Source organism: Podarcis bocagei, assembly GCF_964188305.1.
Source record: "Podarcis bocagei genome assembly, chromosome: 2".
NCBI classification, from domain to species: Eukaryota; Metazoa; Chordata; class Lepidosauria; order Squamata; family Lacertidae; genus Podarcis; species Podarcis bocagei.
Genome location: NC_138126.1, coordinates 67211668 through 67225203, shown reverse-complemented (window position 1 = coordinate 67225203; position 13536 = coordinate 67211668). Strand labels below are relative to the sequence as shown.

The 13536-nt window shown below is 45.1% G+C and overlaps 1 long non-coding RNA gene across 1 annotated transcript; it reads right to left on the bottom strand.

Moving 5' to 3' along the window:
- Positions 1 to 4006: 4006 nt before the first annotated feature.
- Positions 4007 to 11797, bottom strand: LOC308580033. The gene is made up of 5 exons (XR_014004676.1): positions 11678 to 11797; positions 10838 to 10876; positions 9110 to 9210; positions 5455 to 5508; positions 4007 to 4199 (listed from the first exon to the last, which is right to left on the bottom strand). It is a non-coding gene; the product is annotated as an uncharacterized lncRNA (long non-coding RNA).
- Between the last annotated feature and the right edge of the window lie 1739 nt (positions 11798 to 13536).

Sequence of the window (13536 nt, the reverse complement as noted above, 5' to 3'; positions counted from 1 at the left end):
CCAATTTAAATTTAAAAAAGAATCCGATTTAAATTTTTTAAAATCTGATTTTTGATTTTTTAAAAATCATTGATTTTTATCCACTCTGCCTGGAAGGAAGTCCCATTGAATTCAGTAGAAGGTACTTCTAAATAAGCATGTGCAGTCCTGGCTTAGAATAAAATACTTAGGATTGCGTGACACATACAGCCTTGCCCTGGATGTTTCGCCACTTGTGGGAGTGGAAGCAGGCTTCCATCAAGCCAAAACATGAAGGAATTGTGGGGAATTGTTGATGAGACTCCATCATCTGTGCAAAATTCTCATCTTTCCAAAGCCTGCAGGTGGGTGGACTGCTATTTAGAAGAACTCACTGTAGACAGAAATGCTAACCAGCTCTTAAATTGGGACAAATATGTAATCTGTGGGGTTCTCCTCACCACCATCACCGTCATGTACTTAAGGCACTGAGTGAATCATACTTGTTTTAATGATTCAGCAATCACAGGGAGTCTGAACACCAGCTTTTGCACATGTCGGGAGGTTGCTACATAACAGGAGCTTTCAAGTTATGTCACAGCAAAGCCTACCATCTCAGCAAGGGAAGAACAAAACATTTATGGAGTTCTATGTCCTTCCAAAGCACTTTGGTCAAGCCTAGAGACCTACAACCCACCCTGTGGGCTTTTCCCAAGGTGTACCTTCAAGTGCATTTAAAAAGCAGGTTCCAATTGTAGAAAAATGAAACTTTTCTGGGAAAGAATGCAATTGATGCACCAACATGCAGAAAACCATGAAGCCTTTTCACAAAAACAGAAATGTTTCTACAGATCTGATAAATTTTGGGAAAGGAACTCTTGCAGGTAATGTTGCCCATTAAAAGGTGGGGGAAGCAGAACTGGATTTTGATTGTTTTGTACTTTTAGCATTAGAGCTGTGAGAAGTCGCTTCTGGCATGAAAACCATCAACATAGTTTCTAATCATTATGTGCATCGCGCAAGTGCAGGCAACGACTGATTCAGCAAAGATATGACAGGCCGGTCAGGTTGACCTGGCTTGCAGTTCAGCTCTTTATGGCTTATCCTCCTTTCCCAAGTGGCTTTGGTCACATTCACACACCATCCATTTGAAGCACATGACTTCTCCCAAAGAATCCTGGGAATTGTAGTTCACCCCTCACAGAGATTGCGATTCTCAGCACTCATAACAAACTGTACTCCCCAAGGTACTTTGAAGGAAGCCACACACTTTCTTTGAAGGCCTCTTTTTCCCTCTCTCTGTCCTTTGGTTCAAACCCTTGCCTCTGACCATGTGCCTTTTCAATCCCTTGAAATAACAAAGCATAGTTACATTTAATTTTGAAATATATATATATATCATCTGTCTGGTTCTCTCCACGTCATACAGAAAATTACTTTGAGGACTGGAGGAAAGCTGGCAAGGTGGTGTCCCAGTTACAGGAAAAGGGGTTTCTGGGGATCAGTGCTGGACCCTCTTGCTAGGGCCATGGGTTTTAGGATTCCCAAGGATGCCAGCCACTAGAATCTCCCTGATTCTTCTTCCTCATAAGAACCTTGCTTTCTGGCCAGCTCACAAATTTTATAGACACTGATTATGACCGCTACAAACTAAATAGACTCATGTGCTTCTGTTGCTTCTACTATTAATCCCATTTCACAACAAGCTGCATCTACTGGTAGTCATTCACATGATAGCTATCCAAATGCCAAAACCACAGATACCTTCCCTTCCATAAGTAACATTCCTCCGAGTGTTCAGAACAGAAATCCATTAGAATACAATCACAACATTGCTACCCAGATGTTATTTGACATGGTTTTTAGAGTTTTAGATCTTCATGACATGCACACATAGATTCAGACCAACAATATAGACTTTGTTTTTCAGACAGTGCCTGACGCACAGAGATCCTGTAATTATTCCTCTATGCGTGAGCTCGCCTGAGTATTTCTCATAATTAAGTAAGATGCTGCTATGGTTGTTGTTCAGATGTTCTGTTCAGGGACTCCTAAAGGAAACCTGTGTGTGATGACATGGTTATATAAATATAAGTGGATGCATGTAAACAAGATATCTCTTAAGTAATCATTACTGGCTCTCTTGCTTTCTCTGCTCCACCCTTCGATGCCTTATATAACAGGCATTTGGTTTATATACTGATTATTTTATGCAAGGTTGTGTGTCAAAGGGGGTAATGAAATACATGTGGGTGTTTTCCAATCCTAGTAAAGGGATTGGCTGGTTGGCTAGAACCCTGGAAAGGGTGTTACGTTATACAGTCAGGTTATACAGCAACCAATCACCTATACTTGGCCAATTTAAATAACAAAAAACCAGGCTCCTTTGGTAGGTTAAGCTGGGGTTAGCCAGTATGATGACCCCCTGAGGTTGCTGGACTCCAAACTCCCATCATCCATGACCTTGCTGGCTGGGGGTGATGAGAATCCAACATCATTGGCTACCCCTGACGTGAATAGTTCTGCTGTCCAGACCCCAGAGCCTTAGAGCCATTAAGCTGCAAGGGACTTGAAGGTCATCTAGCTCATTCCAATCCCATAGCAGGGGGGGGGGAGGCAGGATATAAATATGATAAATGAATCTATGCCTAAAAGCACAAAGAGCTTCTCTCCAAATTGCATTTCTACTGTCAATCCACATGACTTAAAAAAACAAAAACATTTTTTCTAATTGGGTTTCAAGGTAAGAATACAAATATAAAGAAAAAAGAAAGCCTATAACCAAACTTATCCCCTGCAACATTAGAATCATAGGGAAATGACTGCCTGAGACCTGTGTGACTTGCCACAAAGCAAGTTCAGAGCTCAGTAGCAACTGGAACTTAGCTGATCCAAGTCTATGAGTCTCCACATGTGGAATCAGAGAAACCCACAACAAAACACATTCCCCTCTTCTACTTTATAGACATGCTTCATTTATGTAAAATGGATTCAAGTTGCAAGAGCTTCCAACTAAACATCAGGAATAACTTTGACACTAGAACGGTCTCCCTTAGAAGATAGTGGACTCTTCTTCCTGGAAGGTTTTTAAGCAGAGGTTGGATGGCCACCTGTCGTGCATGATCTAGTTGATATTCCTGCATTGCAGGGGGTTGGACTAGATTACTTTCGGGCTCCCTTTCCAACTCTACAGTTCTATGATTTCAGATATCTCATATGTTATTTCCCCTCTCGCTCCCACATTACTTTTTGATGAGCTCTGAGACCCCTAACATCTTCTCTGCTTTGTTAGGGATCAAACAACTTCATCTGAACACTTGTTCGACATTTAGGATTAAATATAGTAGCTTCTAATTTGCAGCTCCTGCACAGGTCTCTTCCAGTATCCTCCCCTCCCCACTTTGTGAAGCAATTTTTTTTATACCCATAGTAGTCATTAGTTAAGAACAAACTCAGCAGGAATGTTCAAACGTGTTTGGCTAAATGTTTGATGAGCATGAGACGAGACCTTATGAGAATGCATATTATATTTCCTTCATGTGCCAGGTGCGGGGTCAGGAATCCTGACTTGCCTGGGATCCAGTAATTGTTTCTACATGTGCAGATAACCGTTAGCATATGCAAAATCTGCGTCCTTTCTTGTCTTCTGTTCTGGGGTTGCCCCCAACCTTCCAGAGCAAGTTTAGGGACTGTGGGGTGGGAGACGCCGGGGGGAGGTGGGAAAGTCCCATTACACGATTGGACCACGTTCCATAATTACCTAACCAGTGCCAGAAGCCTAGCATGCATGCTTAATGCATTTTTGTTTTCTGTTGGGCACTGTGGAGTCATGCTGAAAAAGGCTTGACAAAGCATCCGTTAGATAAGATTTAGAGTATAGATGCAGCAGTTTTGTAGCACCAGCTGGTGGCACTGCTACCTCACTTTTATAGAGCTGATCCTTCCTGCAACAGGGTATTCCACAATGTGAATCCTACCACAATGGTATTTAGTTATTATCACCTTTCACTAAGGCTAGAAGCAGCTTGCTTATGAAGGGAGCATTAAGCAGAGTATTAAGTTTTAATGGAAAACAAAACAAATACACTCCGTTTTACATGCATTGAACCCAGACACTTCTTTCTTCCTTTCCAAATGCCCTGAAGACATTCTTAGGCAACTCGGCTCATGTCCTCTGCTAGCTGTTGGCTGCCCCAAATTTAATCCTTTTCCTTCTTTTTCTTCTTGTCACCACTGCGAGCCTGCGGCATACAAGAAGAGAGAATGTAATTTGGAGCTGAAGAACATTTCACAATCCCTCAACCCTCTTTCACCTTTCATTATGGTAACCACATTCCAAAAAGCAGCAGCTTCTGTCAGTTCAAGAAGGGATCTTTTATCAGGGAAAGTTTTCATCCTCACTGCCATTGCTTCTCTTTTCTTCAGAGACACAAGTGCTTTTGTACCTAAGACCACACAGTTTCTCACTGTATCTGCCCAGAGCATGCAAATACAGGGTGATGATAGCAAGAAGGAGGGCAGTCTGGCCCATCCACCAGCCAAAGAAGGAGCAATTATAGGAAACTGCTTACCCCCTTCCCTGCTAGAAAAAACACATTCAGCTTCAGCCGCCAGTTGCACTGGGACTTCAAAGGAATCATCTGCCGACTGACCATCCATTGGCAACAGGACTTAAAAGTGTGGTGTGGGTTTCAGGCTTGTAAATGTCCATACATTATTGCAGTCTACTGTAAGCCGCCTTAACGATCATCCAATCTTAAGGTGGGATATAAATATGCCAATATTTCTCACAGAGGTACTAAAACCTTCATTTGGTTTGTACCACTTCAGACTGCCATTGGGTGTGGATGGGGGTGTTATGCGATTGTGTAATTCTCCATACAGTGGTACCTCGGTTTACGAACAGCCCTGTTTACGAACTATTCAGTTTACAAACTCCACAAAACTGGAAGTAGTGTTTCGGTTTGCGAACGGAAGCCGAACAGTGGAAGGGCACCAGCAGTGGGAGGCCTCATTAGGGAAAGCACGCCTTGGTTTAAGAACAGGTTTTGTCTAAGAATGGACTTCAGGAACAAATTAAGTTCGTAAACCAAGGTACCACTGTACAATGAAACCCCCACAGCATAAACTGGCATGTCAAGGAGATGGATGATTGTTGATACCACGGAGTGCCTTGCTACATAAAGGTCCCCAATTGAAGTCTGAAGTGGTACAGCCCAGACAAAGGTTTACGACCTTTGTGAAGGACTAGAGCGTGTCTGCTGCTAGTACATTGGCAGTGAATACAGGCAGGGCTGCCAATTAGCTTTCCAGCAGGTCTACTGAAAGGCACATATTTAGAAAGTGGCTCTATCTTTAACTTGGATAAAAGGTGGAGGGGAAAGTGTTGTCCGCTAAAATATGGGACCAAATAATAATCAGCCTCAGCCTCAGCATCCCTACCTACCTGCCAGCAGTTGAACCCCTTCACATTCAGTCTACCAAGCATCCAATTACCTTTTCAGAATCACTGTCTGAGCTGCTGCTGCTGTCATCATCTTTCCCATCATGCTAGGGAGCAAAAACCAAGCGATTAGACCAGCGGTGGTACAGAACACAGAACTTAGCAGTCACATGGAACATACCATTGGTCCACCTGGCTTGCATCATCTCCCCTGACTTACAGCAGCTCTTCAGAGTTTTTAGAAAGGGGTCTCTCCCAGCCCTACCCTGGACATGCCAGGGATCGGATCTGCAGCCTTTGGCATACAAAGCGTCTGCTCTGCCTCGGAGCCACAACCATCCCCCTTGCTTATGGCAAAAAACAGCTTTGTATATAGAAGGTATCAGATTCAATCCTGGTATCTCTAGAACAGTGTTTCCCAACCGGTGTTCCGCGGCACACTAGTGTGCCGCGAGACGTTGCCTGGTGTGCCGCGGGAAAAATTAAAAAATTCGAAAGATAGCTTCATATCCGGAGAGGCGTCCTTCAGGCGAGTTTTAATTTTAATTTTCCTTCTCCCACTTAATGCCCCACGCTCGCCCGAGCAGCTTGCAGTCCTCGGTAACCACGGCGACCCGAGGGAGGGGAGGGAACAGGGAAGTCGAGGGCGGCGGCAAGCCGCGATGACGTCAGTGGGCCGCGCCGCCTCGCCCTGGCACGGTGTGAGAGCCCCGGCTAGTGGCGCGAGCTTCGGAATAAGTGGGATCCGCATGCGCGAGACCGAGATCGCGGGTAAGGAGCTCAGCCCTGGGCAGGAGGAAGCGGGGCCGCGTGTGCGGGCCACATCCCCACAGAGAGCGAGCCTCCCCCGGCCCACCACTCCGGGCAGGTCCACTCGCATGAGGGGGCGGCGATGGCGACGGCCGGCAGCTTGCCTGCAATGCCATCCCTCGAGCAGGCGAGGAGCCCGGAGGCTACCAGATGCGAGTCCTCTTTCCCACCCTGCTTGGGAGTCCAGAGCACTTGGTCGCATTCAGGATCTAGAGTGGGGAAGCGGGGCTTGTGTCTGGGCTGGACACATTGGGCTGCCTGTGCCGCTCGACCTGCGGGGAGAAATCAGGGTGGGAGTCACGACCGTGAGGCAGGGCTGCCAAGTGTGGCAGAAGAGGACACGGCCGTCGCACCTGTCCTTAGGTAGGAGCTTCTTCCGTGTCGACCTGCTGCCCTAAAGTCTTGGCTTTTTTCTTGGCTTTTTGGCGGTTGGCACAGAAGGAAGGCAAGGGGGAGGGGGAAAAATTGAAACTTACACTTTCGTGCGTCCCTCCCGGCGTGACGCTGCGCGCTGATGTCACGGGGCTGTAATGGTGGTGTGCCTCGAGATTTTTTTCATGAAACAAGTGTGCCTTTGCCCAAAAAAGGTTGGGAAACACTGCTCTAGAAAGGCCTGGGAAAGACTCATGGGGAGCTGCTGCTAGTCAGTATATTTGTTTCTTCAATTTCTTACCCACCCTTCCCCATAAGGACACAACAACAACATAAATTTAAACAAAAGCAACCATTTAAAAACCACCAACCCCAAACAGCCATACTTTTCAGGCAGGTCATAAAAACAACATTCCTCGGCTGTCAGAGTAAGGAGATGCATTGTCAGTCTATGCTGAAAGCTATACAGCGTCACGGACTGGGTGGATGCAGTCAAAATGGGGGGAAAGAGAAACCAGAGAACCTAAATCGACAGATCCATCCATCCCTACCATCACAAGACATATGGCAAATTTGGGGAATGTTTTTTTTAAAAAATGTGGCCGATAAATGGGTGGGAATCTTTTGAGATTTTGAATCCTCGACATTTGCCAAAGCTTACATAAATGAACAAAGCCTACTGCATCTTGCAGTATGAGAAGGTATCTGAAAGAAGGCACCTGGGGCCGAATTAGCATCTTGACTTCAATGCATGTCGATGCACTTTGTGCCAGTCATGGACTTCTATGCTGTGATGTGGGGACATGAAAGCGGATTCTAAAGGGTAAAAAAAATCACTGCACTCTCATTCTAGTTTAAAAGCTCACTCATCATGTGCCCTTTGAAAGATGCTACACACCCATCCAGCTGTTTTTTCCCTACATTTCGCAACAGCGTCTTTCTATCTCCCTATTAAATGCTGAGTTCTGTAGGCATTTTCCCCCATTAAAAATTTCCCTTTAGTTATCCAAGCTGGGCCCAGGTTGACTCACATACAGAGCAGGGAAGAAACAGTCAGCTGAACTGCATTGCTTTCAAAGGTCTTAAGAAAACAAGTGATGAATCATAGCCAAATAGTGATTGTGGCATGTCATGTCTTGCAGACCCACTGTGTGGGAGCCTCACAGTTAGATAAACACTTCTTCTCAACAGTGGTTTACCAAGACGCACAATCTTAGCCTGTGTCTGTAAAAGATTCTGAGTTTTAAGCCTTCTTGCATAACCTCCAGTCATAGGCCTTTATTCCAAACTTTCACTACCCTTCACATTCCTATATCTTTCTTCTTGCCACCTAGACTCACATTGGCACAGAGAATATAAAAGTGAAGCAACTACTGTATATATCTTTTTGAAGTGTTACACAAATAAATGAATTTCCTGATCTGCGTAAATGTATTCCTCGTGGAGGATGTTGGTAGAATGTGGTCAGTCCTTTGCAGCCACTGACATCACCTATAATTTGAACTCCCATTGTAGGACAAATTCTCACAAACTGCAACATCATGTAATTAATTGGATCAATGCAGCTTTACAGGAGCAGCTGCTGCCTCAGAGTGATAAATAGTTCTGCCATCTGAGCAGAAGAAACGAGCTTGCAGTAGCTCCGATGTGATGATTTCATATGGCACAGACAGTGAATGAGCTATTAAAGATTTTCATGCTACTTCATAAAATTGGATTGTGTTTACTGTATTGATTTTTGCAAATTCATCCATCAGGATATACAAAGCTAGCCAATGACCATCATTCTGTCGGGCATTTGGAATGGTTTTTAAGAGTACTAGTAAACTGAATTTTATTCACACTAGATACACTGAAATTAATGAACATGACTAAGGTCCATTACTTTCAATGGGTCTACTCTCACTGGCGGAGGAAGCTGGGGGCAGGGGGAACGCACCGTCCCCGGCAGCGCAACCCTGGTGGGGTGCCATCGCAGCTGCCCCCCTGCCCATGCTGGGCACCACACCCCCGCAGGCAGCAGGCCATGCCCCCAGAACGTGCACCACACCCCCGGGATGAACGCCAGCCACACCCACGCCTGCTCTCCACCCCCCCAGTGCTGGAGCATGAAACTCCGCCACTGCCTACTCTAAGTAAAACTTACTTGAAAACTACTCAAAGGCTTTCAGGACATTGTACTGAGGAATCATCTGTCTCACCAAATGAAAGAGACTGAAGGTGTGTATGCATAACCATTTACTCCGACTCCAGTGCTCTCTCACCACTGATGTTTGAAGCCATGTGCACCCTGACAATCACCACAGTCTGTATCTATTATGTAGTTTGATGAAACCACCTTACATCAGACTTCAGAGTTAAGCTGAGATGTGTGCATTTGAGACATTCGCAGGTGACAACTCATGAACAGGTGACAGCTTCACTTGAGGGACTTGAAGGGAACCAAGCAAGTAAATGTGCATTGGGTGGAGACATGCCTCCCAGCTGTAAGAAAAGCCACCTCTAATTCAGCATCCTTTTTCTTACCTTTTTCTCCTTTTTCTTTTTCTTGTCTTTCTTGTCACCCTCTTTCTTGCTTTTTTCCTTTTCCTTTTCTTTTTCCTTTTCCTTCTCGTCTCTCCCAAACACTAATGGTTATGAGATGAAAGAAAACAGAGAAACAGGAAGCAGGGATGCTGTGACGTTTACAAAGTGCAGACAAAGATGCATCACCTTCATCTGCATTCCCCAGCCAAGAAAACTTCCAAACACTATTGCAGTGGTGGCCATCCTTGCTTTTGCCAAGTGTGCCACATGCCAAGGCTTTGCAGGTCTGCTTCTCTGCTATAGGCACTTTACCAAAGGCCCTTCAGCCTTCAGTCTAGGAATGCCACAAACCACAGTTGCATATGCCACAACTTGGTCATCCATGCTTTTTTGCAAAGATGGGGAACCTATAGCTCACCGGATGCTATTGGATGCTTCAGCCAGTATGGGAGATGATGGGAGCTGTAGTCCAACAATATCTGGAGAGCAACTAGTTTCTATCCTTGCTTTAGTGGATAGTTGAGGTATCCTCCAGATGTTCTGAACTACACCTTCCATCACCACCGGCCATGGGCCATTCTGACTGGGGCTGATGGGAACTGGAGTTCACAGCATCTGGTGGGCATCATATTGGCTAACCCTTGGTAGTGTACTAGTAGGAAAAAAGCAAGAAATTAGCTGTACATTTTACAAAAGACTAATTCTACTGTCTGGATTTTTCACAGAGGATCTATAATCAAGTAGATGCCTATCTCTGATGGCCTCAGAACAGAAGTGAGAAGAAATATGGAAAAAGGAAAGTCAGCCTTGAGCCTTCAGGAAGCCAGGAGGACAGACCAGCTGGGCATATTAGTCTTGCCAGAAAATAGCCTGTTTTAGTTTATGAATGGCATTACACACTCATCTCCGAAGATTAGAAACTACAGGAGCAACTCAGATACGACACTGAGTATTTGAAGGCTTCAGTATCGTAACTGCTGTTCATGACACTTTCTGCTCTGTTGAGATGTAGGGATCAGGTGTATTTCAGAATGCCAAACATCAGCATTTTGTCCATAAGAACATAAGAAAGCCCTGCTGGTTCAGGCTAAAGGCCTATCCAGTGCAGTGACTCATCACAGTGGCCAATCAGTTGCCCATAGGAAGCCTGAAAGCATGTCCCACTTGTGGTTCACAGCAGCAGGTATTCAGAGACTCTGACAGTTGATGTAGAACATAGCAATTGGGCTTGCAGAATGCTGCACAATTGGAAACAGGTGCTGGTGATATGAGAGAGTTTTTATTATGTTAACTTCTCAGGGCGGCCCAAGGGGTTCCAACGCTTGAGGTGAAATGCCCTGCTGCTGCCCACACGATGGGGGAACAAGTTTCATAAGAAGTCTCCCTTGCTAGGTGGTGGGGGAAATCCATTCCAGATCCCCTCCCTCCCACCGGCCAAGGGGTTTTGCATAGCCTTTCAGGGGAAGCCAGTGCAAAGCCCCACCACACTACCAGGTGATAGAACCCTTCTCACTGACTCAGTAGGAGGGGAGGCATTCCACAGAGCTTTGCCACCAGTCCCTCTCTGCCCCTAGAGGCCGGGAAGACCAACGGCAAAGCTGGGCAACGGAATAGGGTAATGCTCCCTGAGAGGTGCCGCCTGAGGCAACCACCTCACCCAGCCTCAGGTAATTTCTTCTTTGTTAACAGATGTATTCTCAGTATAGATGCAAAGCAAAAGTGACCCACCTTTTAAAATGGAAGACATTCTTCAGTCGTGATGCAGCTCTTGCCGGGAGGAAATGTAGATGTATTAGTATTTAAACCTGTTTCCTAAGGCCACACAATGCACATTCCCAGTATATCAAGGGGACTGGTAAGGATTTGGAAGGGGCAGGAGAAAAAGACTGTGAAAAGGTTATTGGAGGCAAGGGGATTTTTACATGGGAGACTAAATATTTCAACCATGGGGTTGCTCCAAATACCCTGATTTAAATTGTCTTCAGGAGACTTGCCTTGAGAGAGTATATATCATCCTAGCACATACAAAAGAATCTGGTTTTGCCTGTTGTTATTTGGCCTCACCAACCACCACCACTATATAACATACACGGACAGATTAGCCAGCACTGGATAAGCAAATTGACTAATTTTGTGTAGCAAAAGAGGAAAAGTTTAGTTCCTCCCGATTCCCCAGCTAAGGCTGAATAAACCAGCAAAACCACTACAGAGGAACTCAGGCACATAAAGTCAATGCAAATTTCACCATCCTGCATATGCTTATTTTCCTATGCAAATCTGGCAAGCCCTAACTTTTACTTCTCCTGTAGATTTGTCTCTGGGTGAAGTCTTAATCCACAACTGAGACAGCATCTTTCTCCCCCTAAAAGGTGAAGAACCTATACCACAAGGCAAAAATGTCCCAAACCTTAGTTCAGTAGGTGATATGTAATGCAAACAGCCTAAAATCAATAGACTCCTTCAAAATGCACGTGCAAAATATAGTGTCTTCTATAAGCACAGAATGAGAATCAAGTTAAATTTTCTTAATGGGAGAAAAGGAAAGCAGGTAAAGGAAAGCAAGCTTACCTGGTAGGGAAGAAAGAAAAGCAGCCTTGCCTCTCCAATGTTCTTTTGACCTATGGAACTTCCGTCCCTGCCGCCTTGTCATTTGTGCTCTCTCCTCCCATATTGCAACATGGACAAGAAGAAAAACTTGTTCCACCCACCCCAGGCACCGCACACAATCAGGGAGTGTCCTTTTCGTAGATGCTGTCCTTGCTCAGGCAAACCTCATTCAGTAATCCTGGCATACCTTCTACCAGAAAGGTCTGGTTCAAAGCAGTTAGAACAATTCTGCGTCACATTTGAGATATCTTTCCCTTATTGCTCCACAGTTAGAATTAAGCCACTGAATCAAATGGTGGTCAGCTGCAGGGCAGCCCAATACTATTGGCCACCTGAGTCAAAGGACCGTCTTGCATCTCCCCACTCCCCATTCCACATACAAGAGCTGATTGCAGTGATAGTTGAATCTTGCTAACCTTAAGGGATAGCAGTCTCCTAAGGTCAGCAGGCTGGTTGAAGGAGTGTAGTGTAAGCTGCAGGTCTCAGCATTGGCTTCCTCACTCTGTGATGGGTGAAATCTCCTCTTGATTCAAGAACTTGTTTTTTATTTATCAACTTTGCGGGGGGATGTCCCAGAGTTCTCTCCTGGCTCGTAGAGTTTATTCACTCATTTCATTCTTATCCCACCCTTCCTCTAAGAACTCAGGGTAGCATATAAGATATATACCCCTACAGCTTTGATCCACAAAACAATCCTGCAAGGTAGGTCAGGATGAGAGTGGCTGGTCCAAGATCTGAACCAAGGATAGAAACATCTACACATCTCTGGGGCATGTAATATAGTCGTACCTTGGAAGTCGAATGGAATCCGTTCCGGAAGTCCGTTTGACTTCCAAAACGTTCGGAAACCAAAGCACAGCTTCTGACTGGCTGCAGGAAGCTCCTGCAGCCAATTGGAAGCCGCAGAAGCCCCATTGGATGTTCAGCTTCCAAAAGAACATTTGAAAACTGGAACACTCACTTCCACGTTTCGATCATTCAGGAGTCGATTTGTTCAGGAGCCAATGCGTTCAAGATCCAAGGTATGACTCTATCAGCATCTTTAAAGGATTGTTCCCTGCAGGCCATAAACAAACAAATATTCTGAGCTAGGCAACTTCACTGTGGACTTTGTTGTCTGCTCTAGGTGGCTGCTGCTCCAGCAACAGGTATCCCATCTGCGCAAGTGACTTGCTGGCATGTTCCTCTTGTGTTTCACTTGCAGCTTCTTTGCTTTGCAAGGGCAAACTGCCTATCAGGGTCCAAAGCAGTAATAAAGTAGAAGCCAGAGGAAGAAGCCGTTATGTTGCTTTCTGCCCAGAAATACCACTTCATTATGAAACGTTAGGATGGAGAACTAGGAATAATGTAGTATACTATTTTATTATTAACAAAAGGCATCTTTGGGGTGTGGATTTGTATGCAGTACTATTCCTAGAATGACCTCATTCAAAACCACAAACTGTATTCAACACACCTATTCCTTTTCAGTATGACACCTACCACCTTCCCTCCAGGGTCACTATTTATCTGATGATCTGCCTTTCCATGCAGATAAATAGGTGATGTGTTGCCCACTGCTAGCATGGAGGAAATTTTTTATTATACACCGACTTCTGTTGTCACATTAGGGAAAACACAAGCGCCTGTATATTTCCCTTTGTAGGGCAGACAGTTGCTTAGATGACATTTGCATTGGCAAACTACCCTCTCCTCCTTCCTGGGCACCAGGCTGCCAGTCTCAATTCCCTCCTCCTCCATCTGAAGGTGCTTTTTTGGGGGGAGGGAAATACGTTTAGGGAGAATGTAAGAGGGAGATAGTAAAAGGGAGAATGTTAAGA